This window comes from Crocuta crocuta, unplaced genomic scaffold (genome assembly GCF_008692635.1).
Source record: "Crocuta crocuta isolate KB4526 unplaced genomic scaffold, BGI_CrCroc_1.0 scaffold771, whole genome shotgun sequence".
In the NCBI taxonomy this organism is placed as follows: Eukaryota; Metazoa; Chordata; class Mammalia; order Carnivora; family Hyaenidae; genus Crocuta; species Crocuta crocuta.
In genome coordinates, this window is record NW_027527935.1 from 464,735 (window position 1) to 476,638 (window position 11,904).

At 37.7% G+C, this 11,904-nt stretch overlaps 1 long non-coding RNA gene and 1 other non-coding gene across 2 annotated transcripts; one reads left to right on the forward strand and one right to left on the reverse strand.

The window, feature by feature from the left end:
- Positions 1-912: 912 nt before the first annotated feature.
- LOC144221472 (uncharacterized) lies at positions 913-8,970 on the reverse strand. Its single transcript, XR_013332085.1, has 5 exons — positions 8,824-8,970; positions 6,259-6,387; positions 2,069-2,234; positions 1,725-1,871; positions 913-1,102 (listed from the first exon to the last, which is right to left on the reverse strand). It is a non-coding gene; the product is annotated as an uncharacterized LOC144221472 (long non-coding RNA).
- Positions 8,971-10,540: 1,570 nt separating this feature from the next.
- TRNAE-UUC (transfer RNA glutamic acid (anticodon UUC)) lies at positions 10,541-10,612 on the forward strand. Its single transcript has one exon. It is a non-coding gene; the product is annotated as a tRNA-Glu (tRNA).
- The last annotated feature ends 1,292 nt before the right edge of the window (positions 10,613-11,904 follow it).

An 11,904-nucleotide genomic window follows, 5' to 3' on the forward strand; every position in this document is an offset into this window, starting at 1 on the left:
TTTAATTAAAAATTATGAAAATACTGGAAACTTAACTTATAAAATCAATGTAGAAGTTTGAGTCACAAGAAATTTAACCATGGGTTTTTTTCTTCTTAAATAGTTTATAGTCAAGTTGGTTTCCATATAACACCCAGTGCTCATCACAAGTGCCCTCCACCATGCCTGTAACCCTCTTCCCCTCTCCCCCACCCCCATCAGCCCTCAGTTTGTTCTCAGCATTCAAGAGTCTCTCATCCTTTGCCTCCCTCCCTCTCTCCAACTATTTTTCCCCTTCTTCTCCCCCATGGTCCTCCATTAAGTTCCTCCTAATCCACCTATACATGCAAACATACGGTATCTATCCTCTGCCTGACTTATTTTGCTCAGCATAACACCCTCAAGTTCCATCCATTGCTACAAATGGCCAGATTTCATCCTTTCTCGTCCATTGTATAGATGAACCACATCTTCTTGATCCATTCGTCAGTTGATTTGAACAATCCAAAATATTGTAGTGATATTGTTTATAGCAATTGTTAAGGATGCTTAATCATCTCAAGGTTTTCTTCTATTTTTAAACTGAAGCTTTTCCTTCTTACCTCCTATCTAGAGTTGCAAAGTCTATTACGTAAATATAGTTTTCAGTGTCCACAAAGAGAAACATATTTAGATAACTTTTTTCTTTCTTTTATAGACAATTCTGACTGTTGATCTGAACAAACTATTCCTGGATTATATATAACAATTGAATAACCTTTTTTTAATCAGTTAATCTGTAAAGTTTCCCAAGGAAGGGGAAAAGAGTAGGACAAAAAGATATGAGGAAGCAATTTTCAGACAAAGAGCTAATTATCTTCTTTAATAAGGAAGCAAGTTGAGATGTATTTTTAAAAAAGTTTGACATATATACATACAAAAGAGAGTATCACGCAGCTGGTTTTGACATAATATGTGTTATTGAGAATTTTATCAAGTCATCTGATCGAATGTCCACACTCACGTAAATAAAATGATGTCTCTTCTAGGCAAATAAGGCAATCCCTTGTGAAGGCTTTAAAAACGGTTGTTTTGGGGTTTGTCCCAGATGTTTGTTGTTTGTTTGTTTTTTGGTTTCTAAAATCTGTGAAAAATGCTCAAATATTAAAGATCATGCAACAGGTGATTTGCCAGCCTATTTTTTATTTACAACCATATTGTTTAATTTCTGACTTCAAACCAATAATTCTGAATATTGTTTAAAAATACTGCTTACAGAGACAGTTTCTCACATTTTTCATTAGCTTTAGCTAAAGAATATTTTAGGGAGGCGAATTTTGGACCTAAATTACATTCAGAAGTCTCCTTATACCACTTAAAGAAAGTATAATTTTGTTTCCTTTTTGTGAAACAAAAGTGCTGCTCAGGTGAACAATCTTGCCCATATTAAAAATTCTCTATGGTTTCACATGTCTTGGTAAAACTGTGCCAGTTAGAAAGAGGTACACAATAATTAGAGTTAATAGTCATAAAATATAAGGAAAGCAAAGGGTCAGCCTGGAGAAAGTGTAGTTTATATTGAAGAAACCAATGAAATTTACAAAATGTCTATAAGGATGGCTCTTGTGTGATTTCGTGTGTCTACAGCTTGATAAAGACCAATCATCATCTATTGGGGCCAGAAAATATCTGGTTTCAAGCAGAGGAAATTAAATAAAAGCAGTTTTTGAGAGATACAAAAGCAAGACTGAGGAAGAAGTTCTTACCAGGTTTTTAGATGGTGACCCAGGACAAAGTTTGCTCAACGAACATTGGTCTGAGAAGAAACCTCAAATTCTCAGCCCCTGAGATGGCTTGATGATAGATTTCTCAGATCTGGATCTATACACTTTCCTTCCAAAGACAAACAACTTCTAAGACACAAGGCAAGCGGACAACAGGACATTAGACAAGTAGGTAGTAAATACTATTATAATAAACAATTTTGTGAAAGAACAATACAAATATAGTCTAATGAGTAAAAATCCCAAAAGACCTAATTCCTAAGAAAAACAAATAAAGCCAATGCTGAAAGGACATTAGCAAAATAGCAAATTCAGCATGAACTCACCTCCCTTCCAGGGCACTTGAAATCTGGTGCAGGTATAGGCACAAAGTCCCAGATGTGTGTGCCTTTAGTGAGTAGAGCATGCTGGGCCAAGGCAGAAAGCTCTCAGTACACCTATGTGGAGCCTCTATTTCCAATGCTTTTCAGCCAAAGACCACCAGGGGCATACCTGCTAAACAAATTGGCTTTATTACTATTTTCAGTGAGAAAGAACATGTACCATAGGGAACCATGGCATCTTCACAAGAGGCTGTTCCAAAGAATCTATGATACAATTTGGGTTCTAGTTGGATAAATTGAGATACTCTCAGAAAATGTAGACAATTCTATAACTGGGTATCCCAATTCATCCTATCTAAGGGGAGGGCCCTCAAGACTAGAGAAGGAAAAAGTTACAATTGGTCAAGAAACTGCAATAGGTCATTTTAGCTGAGAGACAGGTGTTTGGTATTTTGTGGGCGGCATAGAGACCTTGTTCTTCATCTATGCTTATACAACTTTGAAATGACCTTGTTTTATCTCACTTTATAATGGCCTCAGAAGGACCTTATCTGAGTTTTGTGTTCTGTAAGATTGCTTATGTGCAATAGGAAAATAACATGATCTAGATAAGAGTAGCAGGCCTGCTCCCTGGATATCTGGGGCTCTATATTTTTTTGTCTTTCTCAAAACTAAAGTCTTGGGAAATACACACAAACAACTAGAATTAACTAATCATAGTATAGGGTGAGAAGTCAGTTACAAGGATGTATACAAGGTGGAGTAGTGGTATGATATAGGAAATCATCCAATTAAGGTATGGATGGGGGCCACTATGTAGTAAAGATTGGTTCCAGAAAAATGTCCACAATGAGGTGATATTTAAGGTAAGTCTTGACAAATAAGGAAACATTCCTTAGGTAAAGCAGATGAGGGATATTCACAAAGTTGGGGGAAGAAGGCATTTTAGCAGAGGTAAATTGGTACATTCAAAGGAAAGGAGTTTGTAGTACTGCACAGCAGGAGAAACAACAAAGAATACAAAGCATAGAGGGTGTTATGCTGAGCAAAATAAGTCAGGCAGAGAAGGACAGATACCATATGTTTGCATGTATAGGAGGATTAGGAGGAACTTAATGGAGGACTATGAGGGAGAAGAAGGGGAAAAATAGTGGGGGAGAGGGAGAGAGGCAAACCATGAGAGACTCTTGAATGCTGAGAACAAACTGAGGGCTGATGGTGGTGGGGGAGAGGGGAAGGGGGGTGATGGGCACGGAGGAGGGCACTTGTTGTGATGAGCACTGGGTGTTATATGGAAACCAACTTGACAATAAACTATTTTTAAAAAAGCATAGAGAAATAAGGCTGTATGTAGAGGCATGAATCAGATGTTAATGGCCCTTCTGAATTGCTAAGGAATTTCACTTTAAGCAGTGGACTAACATGACATATTAGATAGAAGACAAAACCAAGGTATAGGCAGACCAGGAAGGAAGCATTTTCAATAATTCAGGAGTGACCCAAGGGAGGTCTAAACTAGGGTCCTGTTGATAGGATAGAAGGGAGGAAGGTGACAGGACTTTAGGTCTAATTCCTAAAGCCAGAGGTGACTTTTCCATGAAGTAAATGAGGCTTCACCTTCAGGAAACCTCACTTTTCACTGGCCCTTTTCAAGACTCTGGGAGTGGCTCACAGACTGTCTTGTTTAGTCATGGGTTTTGTAAAGTTTACAAAGTTATTTTAACTACAATCAGGTAAATGCCTCTTTCTCTTTGGAATTCTGCTCCTCCACAACTCCCCTCAGGTTGGATGGAGTTGGATGGCTGTGAGAATTCAAGGTAGGGCTGAAAAAGTGTTTATTCATCTATTTTGAGAGAGAGAACAAGTAGGAGAGAGGCAGAAAGAGAGGAAGAAAACGAATCCCAAACAGGCCCCACAGCCAGCATGCAGCACAACACGGGATTCAGTCCCCAAAACTGTGAGATCATGACCTGAGCCAAAATCAAGAGTCAGACAAAACCAACTGTGCCACCGAGGTGCCCCTCTTTTCTATATTTTTAAATATTTCTGTTATTTTTCATTTTGTATATGTGTAATTAGTTGTGATTTCTTCCCATTGAATATTCACTTTCATACAAAATTTTGTATTCATGAGTTTAATTTCCTTTTTTTTAATGGACCCCAACATTTGCATAAGTGCTAAGCCCCACAGACTTGAACCTCACCATGCTAATCACCCAGTACTCTGACACAAACAGCTAGAGGTGCTATCTTGATAAGAACATTTCCTATGGCTTTGGCACTGGAAGGTGTCTGCAGTGGAAGAAAAACAGCTTTGATACTTACAGAGGCAGAAGCCAGACCATGGAAAATTCTTCCAATTATCAGACATGCAAAATTTTAACTAGAGGATGACATTATCATTGGTCTCCTCTTAGGAATATTCTTGATAACATTCAAACACTCCCAGATACTTTACTGGATAAGAATCATATAGAATAGAATTTATAACAAGTCTTATGATTGCAAGGCACAAAGTCACAGCCATCCGACAAACTGTGAATGTTCACGTGTATGAAGTTATGTTTTACACATTCCAACACAATGGATCACATCACTTGGTGTTAACAAATCTTGACACATTATATAAAAGTCACATAAATAATACCAAAGTAATAATTCATTAAGAAGAAGATACAAATTTCAAAAAGAAGTGGTAAATAAACTCTTGAATTCTTTGATAATCTAATTAATAAAGAGGAGCCAATCGGGGCTTCTGGATGGCTCAGTAAGTTAAGTATCACTCTTGATTTCCGCTCAGGTCATGATCTCACAGTTATGAGATGGAGTCCTGGCTTGGTCTCCACACTGAGACCAGCCCATGGAAATCTTGGGATTCTTTCTCTCTGTGCCCCTCCTCCACTCATTCTCTCTCTCTCTCTCTCTCTCTCTCAAACTTTAAAATAATTAAAAAGGAGCAAATCATATAAATTCATTGAGAAAATATTTAAATTTCCTACTGATTTGACAGAAAATACTGATTTCAACAAAGACTGCAACAACCATAAAACCTTCTAAGATGCCAGTGCAATGAGACACATAGAGCAAACTGGTAAATAAGTGTCAACAATCCAGGGAATATTTGAAATATGCAATGTTATGATTCATATATAAAAAAACCTTAACAGAGGTTGCTGTAATTTAATGGCAATGTTAAAAATGTATATTATTACTTATAATGAGTTGAGAAACTAAAATAAAAATTTTCAGCTTTCAATAACAAAGGAACAAATTTCAAAAATCATGCTAAATTTTTTAAAAATTAAAAAGAAGAGGGGGTACCTAGGTGGCTCAGTCAGTTACGCTTCCAACTTCAGCTCACTCAGGTCATGATTCTCACATGGCTTCAAGCCCCGCATCGGGCTTTGTGCTGACATCTTAGAGCCTGGATCCTGCTTCAGATTCTGTGTCTCCCTCGCTCTCTGCCCCTCCCCCACTCACACTGTCTCTCTCTCACAAAAGTAAACATTAAAAAAAATTTATTTACAAATCATGCTAATGACTGTGTTATCTGTAGACTCACTCCACATAAAATATTATATTATGTGTCATATAAGGAAAGGATCAGAGTATGCAGCCTAAAAGAAATGTAGAAAAAAATTTAACATAGAGGGCATTGGAAGTTAATAAATAAAAATATTCTTTTCTAGATTTTTAAAACTATTTGTGGTATTTTTCATTCTTAAATGTGTAATTGGTTGTGATTTCTTCTTATTGTAAATATTCACTTTCATGCAGAATTTTTAAAGGTGGTTCCCAACATTTGTGTAAGCTCTCAGCCCCAAAAACTTGAACAGGCTTCTGTTCAACCAGTAAAAATCTGAGCCTATCTGCCCTCAAGAGTTATCTCCCTGACAATTTCACTCCTACTAAAAACCAAGTACGGCTTCACAATTAATGTCGTCATCTTTTTAATGGTTGCTATAATCTCTTCAATCACATGCTAAGTCTCCAAAGCAAAGACTATTTTTTTCAACATACTTGGAAATGCAGCTTATTTTAAAGGAGTACATATTTTAGAGATGGACTCATAAATGTTTTTTATACATTGAAAGTAATTTTTTTCTTCCCCTAATAATTCAGGAGTTCTCATTGATTTAAATAATGTTGATTGAGCCACGTGGGTGGGTTAAACATACAACTCTTGATCTCACCTCAGGTCACGATCTCTTGGTTTGTGAGTTGGAGCACTGAATCAGGCTCTGTGCTGATGGTGTGGAGCCTGCTTGGGATACCTTCTCTTTTCTGCCTCTTCCCCAGTTGTGTGTGCTATCTCTCATTCTCTGAGAATAAATAACATAATTAAAAAATTTTAATGTTGAAGTTGTGAATCACATTTCAACTCTGCTCTTACACACCCAGAATAAATTTGTTAAATAAATATTCTATGACTGCTCTTTTCCCACCCGTCAGCCCTTCTGAAATAAATGTTTCCTACTATGCTTTCTTCTTTGCATTGTGACTTTAAAAAGCAAAGATTTTTAAAGATTTTTATTGTTGTTGCTATTGCTGTCGATGTTGGGAAAACTCAGATTTTAATTAAAAGTATGCTTTCTTTTTAAGTCTCTCCTATTATTAGGTAAATCTGGATGATCACAGTTAGCAGAAAAATTGTGTTGAAACATGAAATTTCCATTGTTATAAATCAAAACCAGCAGGTTTTTGGCAATTCCGTGTGGCTATCCCAATATAATGAACAATTACTTTTTAAATAAATGTTTGGTTTGGCTTAGAGAATAAACAAAAATGCTCTATGGAAGCAATGCCAGTTTTTTGTTTCCTTTATTTAGTGTATTTCTTAGCAAGAGTAAGGGTGGTTACCACCTTCCTTCCCAACTGGACACATTTTTAGAAACCTTTCCTTCCCAACTGGACACATTTTTAGAAACACAAGTTGAGGAACTTGGACTTGCCAAAAAATTACTTTCATAATCTTACTATCATCGAAAAGAAAATGAGCCAAGCAAAAATTATGCAAATCTGTCGTGTACTAGGCCTATGTTTTGTATGGACAAGATAGAGAAACAGTTCAGACACATTCTCACCCCAAGGTGCTTACATTTTATTTGAGGGTTTTTTTTTAACACATACAAACAGAAAGATGATGAAAACTGCAAAATCTTAAATAATTGCCAAATAAATAATAAAGAGAAGACACATTGCCAGATTCCAACAAAAGAATGAAAGTAGAAGAGAAAGAGCATACACCCAAATGCAGAGAGAACACAAGAGATTTCTTAAAGTAATGTGGCCAAATATCGGCTGTGTATGCTTAAGCATGTCACTGTAGCTTTCTTTACAGAGGTCTGGGCAGCCTAGGTGTGTAGTGGTCAAATTCAAGTAACTTCCTCAGTCAGAACCAAACACAAGCTGGAGAAGCCTTCATCCACATGATCCATCAGTGGAGGAGGCATCGATCCATCTGGTTCATTGCTCAGGAGCTGAGTGAGGTTGGACAGACTAAAGTCTTCTGCCAGAGCTGAGGGCAACAATGGCCACTGGCAATTAACACTGAGCAAGTACCACCTTCATTTCAGGCAGGATGCTTAGAACCTGCCGTCACAATGACTCAGGGAGCTATATATCAGTGGGGCAGGGGCAGAGGAGGACACAGATATTCAAAGATTCAGCAGTTTTTCCAAAAATTAACAGCTAGTCAGCTTTTGGATTTAGGACTTATGCTAGGTATATCTGACTTCAAAAGGCAGGAGAAATTTATACACACAAATACACACACACACACACACACACACTATTCATATTATATTGTTTTACATTTTTCAGGTTACACATGTTGATAAAAAATTTATTGCCAGTAATATTATACCTGTCAAATTACAACTCATAGAAAGACATTAGAATTTAATGTATTTTATTCAGAATGTATATTGTCCTTGGAATTTTCCATTCCTTTATGGAGAAATTGCTTTCCAGTTTTTAATTCATTTCAGCATATTCCAATATTATAGTTATGATAGAGTCAGCACAAGATGATCATCTAAAAGGATTTCTCAGAATCTATTATTTGGATGATTTAAATTCCTGGATATTTTTGAGATTATGACCTTGAAAATCCCCAAGGTTATCTTTCAGATCTTAAATCTAAACTCTAAATTATTAAAATACATCAAATATGCAATAAAAGAAATGTGAGATATTAACTCCAATTTTTTTTAATTACTTAAGTTAATACTATCAAGCAGAAGGATTCTGATGCAGTGCTCTGTAAAACAAAGCAAAATATTCAAGCCTTTGGTAAACAAACAAAAACAAAACCATAACCATTGCCTGAGGCACTTTATCACCTGCTACAAAATTCTTTTCCATGTTTCTTGCCCTTATCATTTTAGGAACAGAAGCATTACTTGCGGTAGTACTAACAAGCCTCAAACTACATTGTCTTAATGCAATAAAAAATTTCTAGATGTAACAAAGCAATTTTTGCCTTGGTGGCTAGCAAGTGGCTTCCACTTTTAAGGTTTCAGGGACCATTCTCATTCTATCTTGTGGCTCTGGCCCCTCCTTCATCAGAAGGCACTGCATTTAGGTGATAGTTAACCAGAGCTAGGGGAGTGAGAGAAGCTTCTCTAGAAGCCTGGGCTGCAACATTTGCCCTTTCATGGCTTCACTGAGCTGAAAGGGGCTGGGAAAGATGCTGCACCCAGCATGGCAGGGGAAAGCCAGACAACTATTCATTTTTTGGAATGGTAATGAATAACCTTGAAGTCTGTGCTGTGCTCCTTGTTCTCCCATGTGGAAGCTGCAGAGAGTGTGAAGAGAAGGAAGAGGCCCTAAGACTCTCTACTGAGAGGACTGCCTCTCAGACAATCCTACTATGCTGCCATCATAGGGTACCTGGCTATGGGCAGCACAGAACTGAAAATGCCGAATTAAATATACACCTTCCACACTTCAATACATAATTGTAAAGTTGTTCTTCCCCATTCCTTCCCCTCTCCCCCCCAGTGGAATGTGCCCATTTCCGATTGTCTGAGTTTGTGTCCTCACTTCCTCCCTAACACTGGGTATCTTAGCATTGTTTTACATTGTGTTGCTATGGTTACACATGAGGCTGAGCTTTTTCCTGGAATTTATTGACTAATCAGAACTCTTTGCCCCCTGTTCCTGTGGCTTTCCCCATATGCTTCGATTCGGTTGTATAGTATGGATAGTCACCTTTTTCTATCAAACATATTTCAAACATTTCCTTCTAATCTGTAGCTAGAATGTTGACATATTGACATTATTTATGGTCCCTTCCATGTCGAAAAATATTTTCAATTCTTAAGAATTTTTATTTTTCAGCAGACATTTGAAATTCTTAGAGATTAAGAATATTTTAATTTCTCAGCTTTCTTTGCTTTTTGTTTAAGGGTGATCCTGGCCCTCCATTGTGGTAATGTTATTGTGCCCTAAGGTGTGTCTATTACTTGCACAGCAGTGTTTTCCTGGTGTTTGGTGCCTGAAGAGCAGGTCAAGAACAATGCTGATTTTACAAAAATTAAAAAATAGAATTGCTTGGTCATAAACACATTTAGGAAATCCTGACATTGTGCCTTAGAATTTCTCCATTTCTAAGAACTTTCTTTTTCCCACATGCTTGTCAACACTTGACATTTTCACACTTTTGCATTTTGTCCAAATGCTAGCTGGGAGCCAGTAAGGTTGAGATTTTTTTCAGATGGTTTTTGTCCATGGGGTTCCTCTCCAACTAATGGCCTATTCACAGCAAGTTCTCACTTTCATATCGCAGTGTTTGTCTTACTAAAAATCATGTGTAGTTTCTTATCTATATAAGGTACTAATCTTTTATATGTTTATTCTCAATCTGTAGTTTGGTTGTTGTTTGTTTGTTTGTTTTACGTTTCCCCCGCCCAAAGTATGAATTCTTTAAGTATTGTAATGTGTGGATTTTTCTTTTACTGTTTTGGGTGGTATGCTTTGGTTTTTAACGTTTCGCCCAAAACGTTCCCCACGGGTTATTCCGGGTTTCATTCATAAAGGCTTCTAACTGCAAAATTTCAGTTAAAATACCCTGTGAGCTAAACTCTCATGGTTGGAAAAATCTGGTCTAATAAAGGTTACCCGCAGCTTCAAACCCGGGGAACTGGGATCTGGGAGGCCAATCCCAGAATTTGTTCCTTAAGCCATTCAAACCTCACCTTATCCAAATTTTTAACAGAGATTTCTGGAGATTCAGGCCAGGCTGCAGCCTCCCTGGGCGGGGTAAGAGGCGGGTCGCAGCGTCTACAAGACACAGCAATCGCTCCCACCCTTAAACGGAGAGAAAGAGCCTGGAGCTCACCGCCAGTTGGGGAACGCCAGAAAGCCACGCAGGCGCAGAAGGCTGGTGCGACAAGAGGCGGGGCCGAACACTGAAGGCGGAAGCTGAGAGAATGTTTCAATTGACTTTCACTTCAGCTACCGTTCGTCTTCTCCCACATGGTCTAGCGGTTAGGATTCCTGGTTTTCACCCAGGCGGCCCGGGTTCGACTCCCGGTGTGGGAAGACGTGGTTTTTAGAACCCTTTTAAAAAAAATTCTCACCGAATAAATTTGGACCCTTGTTAGGAAGAATGCGTTAAATACAGTTCTTGAAAGTCGTGATTACGGAGGAGAATGTTGAGACTTGAAGGCCGCTTTGTAATTCTCAACCCAGTGAATCTAGGTTGTGTAGTTAATGCTTTTACTTCTGCCCATTATACAATCCATTTAAAATGTTACAACAAATGATCATAATTAACATTTAGTGCTCAAACTCTATTAGGTAAAGGAATGTTTTTGTTCCAACTTTATTCAAATAATTTACATATAACATTGTGTACTTTTAAGGTGTGCAGCATGATGATTTTATACGCATGTGTTTACCACGGTAGCATGAGTTAATACCTCCATCACCTCAACATAATTACCAGTTCTTTTAGACTTCTTAGGATTCTTATGTCCTGGCCAAGTCACTATTTTCTATGCCACCATTAAGTGTTTCTGGACCAAAATTAAAGAGATGGTGAACAATATGAAGAGAGAAGGGGCCTGAGAAAGCTGCATTCAAGAGCAGCTGATATTTGAGGACTCAGGGAGGAGGCTGCTTTCCTGAAGCAAGAGTCACTAGGGCTGAGATAAAAAGAAATGAGAGGTCTCCAGATGGAAGTACAGCTTTAACAGAGGTTTAACAGGGGTAGAGAGTGAAGGGAAAAAAAATCCATTCACTTAGCTAATTTTCACAGAACATGTTGGGGGGAAACTGAAGTGTGGAATCAGCTTCTGGATAGAATCACACATGTGCATAGGTTGGAGTCAGCACTCAGCAAATTCAAACTTTCAGAAGCAGACAGAGCCTTGAAACTTTCTCAGCTTCTAAGACATTTCTAGAATAGAAATAATATATTTTTCTATGAATAGGCCTACATACTTTTAATTATAATATAAGTCTAGATGAGTAGTGGTTAATGCACACAATGCTATCTCCTTTGAAAGTTCTATTGTTTGAATGAATCCCCTGCCATTCCCTGGGATTGATCAACTCATATGAGCAGACTCATGGTATACCAGTTGCAGATGTCTTAGGCTTGATTTGGACAATAAAACCATTTGAGAACATATCCAGGGTCTCTGAACCGCCCATAAACAAACATGAGTTACACACAGAGATAAAATTTTTACGGGGAAATTGTGCATGCAGAGGCAGTCACTTCTATTCTTTGATTGACTTTTAATTTTATGTTCTTGGTCTGGATTAGAGACAATATAGATTTGACCATAAAGAACATTTGAATGTTCTATAAATTATTGCTTCTGACA